Source organism: Benincasa hispida, chromosome 1, assembly GCF_009727055.1.
Source record: "Benincasa hispida cultivar B227 chromosome 1, ASM972705v1, whole genome shotgun sequence".
In the NCBI taxonomy this organism is placed as follows: Eukaryota; Viridiplantae; Streptophyta; class Magnoliopsida; order Cucurbitales; family Cucurbitaceae; genus Benincasa; species Benincasa hispida.
The window spans coordinates 5,414,993-5,419,616 of record NC_052349.1 but is presented as its reverse complement, the minus strand read 5'-3'; the positions used below and the strand labels follow the sequence as shown (position 1 = coordinate 5,419,616).

Below are 4,624 nucleotides of genomic sequence, written 5' to 3'. Positions count from 1 at the left end.
GATAACATGGCGGAACAATCGGGGAAATGGAGCACAAATCAAAAATATGTCATGGCAAATCACATCCTATTGGCAAACGACTGCAATAGGCCCATTCAAGACTATGCGTCGCCCAACCTCCTACGATTTCTCCCCAGAATCATTAAGGCCTGCTCTTGATGGATCAAGATTTGAAATGAAGCCGGTTATGCTGCAAATGATCCAGATTGCTGGACAGTTTGGTGGAAGGCTGGCAAGGACCCGCACGCCCACCTCTAGAGTTTCATAGAGATTTGCAACACTTTTGTGTTCCCTAATATCTCCACCGAGGAAGTTCGACTCACTTTTTTTCCATTTTTGTTGTGTGACCAAGCATGAAAATGGGCGTATTCTCTCGAACCGGGGGAGATTACCTCATGGGAATAAGTAGTAGAGAAGTTTATGAAGAAATAATTCCCTCCAATGGAGAATGCCAGAAGAAGGAAGTTGATCACCAATTTCGAACAGGATATTGATGAATCGTTCAACGATGCTTGGGCGAGGTTTAAGAAGCTAGTAAGAGATTGCCCGCATAACGACTTACCAGACTACTTACAGATGGAGATTTTTTTATCACGGATTAAACCCTGCTTCGCAAACTGCTGCTAATGCAGCAGCAGCTGGTGATCTGTTGGATAAAACTCATGATGAGGCCAAGAACATCCTTGATTGCATTTCTAAAAATCATGAAGACTGGAGAGAAAATGATCAAAGACTGAGAATCAAGGACAATGATGCAAATAATGGGGCCATCGCATCCCTTCAGAGTCAAATGACTGCGATGATGAACTTGATATAGGGAATCACAATCAATAGCCCATCAACGCATAGTGGGCAAGTGAACGCAATCAACCAGACGACCGCAAGTTGTGCTACTTGTAGTGAAGGATATCAAATAGAGGAATGCCCGAGAAACCCACAGTCATTTTGTGAAGAATAACCTGTTTTCTAACATGTACAACTCTGGGTAGAGAAACCACCCTAACTTCGCGTGAAAAAATCCACAGCAAAATTTCCAATCAGTGGTGAAAAAAGAAGGGCCACCTGGATTTTTTCCCGCAAACCAACGGTCAAACGAATAATCAAGCCAATAGTTCGCAGGCCCGCAATCTTCCTATGTGGAGAGTTTGTTGAAGCAATATATTGAAAAGAACGAAACTGTGCTTCAAAACTAAGCGATGTCTATCCGCAACCTGGAAATACAGATAGGCCAGATTGCGTGCGAACTCAAGAACAGATCGTAAGGGACCCTGCCAAGTTCAACGGAACTCTCACGAAACCCGGGGGAACGAGTAAAGAGCAATGTCAAGTGGTGACATTGCGTAGTGGAAAAACTGTAGCGTGGGAGAAGAAGGATCCTAGTCGAACTACTCCAATTGCGCTGAAACCAGAGATTGCTTTGACTCGAAAAGAAACAGAAGAAAAAGACTGATGGAACCTGAGATTGCGTCCACCTCAGAGCCAAAAGAACAGGGGACCATAAGAATACAGCTGCCACCATTCCCACAGAGACTCAGAAAGAAGAAAAATGATGAGGTACAGTATCAACGCTTCATGGCTATGTTAAAACAATTGCATATTAATATTTCGTTCATTGAAGCAATTGAGGAGATGCCCGCATATGCGAAGTTTCTAAAGGATATGGTGACAAAGAAGAGAGGTACTGGTAAGTTCGCCACAGTAGCTTTGACGCAGAGTTCAACATCTATAATCCCACCGAAAATGCGCGACCCTGGGAGTTTCACTATACCTTGCTCTATTGGAGGATTATACATCGGGCAAGCGCTATGCAATCTCGGGGCCAACATTAACTTGATGCTCCTGTCAATTTTCAAGCAGCTGAATGTGGGGCAACTTGCGCCCATAACGGTGACTCTCCAATTAGCGGATAGATCTCTTGTGCATCCAAAGGGGAAGGTGAAAGATGTGCTGGTTACAATCGACAAATTTGTATTACCAGCAGACTTCATCATCCTGGACTACGAAGCAAATAAAGATGTGCCCATCATCCTGGGACGACCATTTTTATCGACCGGTCATGCCCAGATTGATGTGCACAAAGGAGAGATCACCTTGAGCATGAATGGACAGAAGCTCAAGTTTGACATTATCCGAGCCATGAAATATCCTGATGAAGAATACCTTAATGAATCCGACGATGAACAAAGTTTGAATGAAGAAGAGAAGCCTGAAGATGAAAACGAAGATAAGGATATGATTGCATCCATTGTAGCATGCAATATGATCACAGAAAAAACAAACAAGGAAGATGAGATGATCGCATCTAAAGAAGACAATCTGATAGTGAATGAAGAAAGAAAAACAACAAAACCATCCTTAGAACAACCACCAACAATAGAGCTGAAGACCCTTCCTAACCACCTGAAGTATGCATTTCTGGGGCAAAATAAAAAGCTACTGGTAATCATTTCATCTGCACTTAATGAAGACCAAGAAAATGCGTTGCTGATCATTCTAAGAAAGTATTTAAAAGCAATTGGTTGGACGCTCGCAGACATTAGAGGAATCAGCCCCACGTAGTGTATGCAAAGGATTCGTTTCGAAGAGAATCACAAAGGATTGATTGAACATCAGTGCAGACTCAACCCTGCGATAAAGAAGGTCGTAAAGAAGGAGATTATCAAGTGGTTAGACGCGGGCATCATCTATCCAATAGCAGACAACACGTGGGTTAGCCCCGTGGAATGCATGTTGAAGAAAAGAGGGATGACGGTAGTCCTTAACGCAAATAACGAGTTGATACCGCAAAAGCCCGTCACCGGATGGCGGATTTGCATTGACTACCGCAAACTAAATGCGGCAACAAAGAAGGATCATTTCCCTTTACCTTTTATTGACCAAATGCTAGACCGACTAGCTGGAAATGACTTCTATTGCTTCTTGGATGGGTATGTCAGTTATAACCAGATCATGATCGCCTCTGAAGATCAAGAAAAAACCACATTCACCTGTCCGTATGGAACATTTGTGTTTCAACGCATGCCGTTCGGCCTCTGCAATGCGCTGAGCACTTTCTAAAGGTGTATAATGGCCATCTTTTCAGAATATCTCGAAGACTCTGTAGAAATATTCATGGATGACTTCTCTGTGTATGGGCAAACATACGAAGTCTGTCTTAATAACTTAGAGAAGATATTGAAACAATGTAAGGAGACGAACCTTGTGCTTAATTGGGAGAAATGCCATTTTATGGTGAAGGAGGGCATTATGCTTGGGCACAAGGTCTCTAGGGATGGGTTGGAGGTGGACAAGGCAAAAATTGAAACGATTGAAAAGCTCCCACCTCCAACGAGTGTAAAGGCTGTCAGGAGCTTTTTGGGACATGTTGGATTTTATAGACGTTTTGTCAAAGACTTCTCAAAGATTGCACGACCACTTAGTGCGTTATTGGAGGCAGATAGAAAGTTTGACTTCGATGACCAATGCCTCGACGCATTCATGATTTTGAAGAACACATTAACGACCGTACCTGTGTTGATCGCACCTCTTTTTTATTATTAGTAAGATAGGGTTCCAGTACACAAACAAGGTGGACACTGCATTTTGAATTAATGTGCGACGCAAGCAATTATGTGATGGGAGCAGTGCTGGCGCAGAAGAGAAAAACAATGCTACATCCCATCGCATATGCGAGTAAGACTTTGAATGCTGCTCAAACTAACTACACCACCACAGAAAAAGAATTGCATGCGGTGATATTTGCGTTGGAGAAATTTAGAGCATATTTGCTGGGAACGAAAGTGCTCATTCACACTGACCACTCGACAATAAAATATTTGATGATAAAGAAAGATGCGAAGCCGAGGTTAATTAGATGGGTTCTCCTCCTCCAGGAATTCGACATGGAAATCATTATTGTAAGAAGACAGATAATCAAGTTGCGGATCATTTATCCAGATTAGAAAATCCAAAGGTTGACCGCAATCAGTCAGAAGTGAGCGTAACATTCCCAGACGAGCAACTATTTCAGATTGAAGAAGTGCCATGGTACGTAGACGTGGTAAATTATCTGGTTTACGAGCAATTTTTCGAAGATTATACCAACCACCAAAAGAGGCGGCTTAGACATGAATGCAGATCTTATTATTGGGATGAGCCAAATCTATATAAGAGGGGGTTAGACCAGATTCTACAACTGTGTGTATCGAATGCTACTCACCAACGCATATTATCACAATGTCATGATTCGCCATATGGCAGGCACTTTGGAGGCTAGTGCACAGCAGTGAAAGTATTACAAAGTGGGTATTATTGGCCAACACTATTCAAGGATGCAAGAGACTATGCGATGAAGTGTGATCGGTGCCAACACATGGGTAATATTTCATGGAAACATGCGATGCCCATAAATATCATTTTAAAACTGAAATTGTTCGATGTCTGGGGCATTGATTTCATGGGACCATTCCACCATCGATCGCAAGTATATTCTGTTAGCCGTCGATTACATTTCTAAGTGGGTAAAAGCGGTAGCATGCACCGCAAGTGAGGCGACGGTAGTCTCTAAATTCTTGAAGAAAAATATTTTCACTCGTTTTGGCACTCCACGTGCCATAATAAGTGACGAAGGCTCTCACTTTATCAA

General features: G+C 42.6%; 1 non-coding gene across 1 annotated transcript; it reads right to left on the bottom strand.

Moving 5' to 3' along the window:
• Nucleotides 1–453: 453 nt before the first annotated feature.
• On the bottom strand, nt 454–560 carry LOC120070408. Its single transcript, XR_005479900.1, has one exon. It is a non-coding gene; the product is annotated as a small nucleolar RNA R71 (small nucleolar RNA).
• Nucleotides 561–4,624: the final 4,064 nt, after the last annotated feature.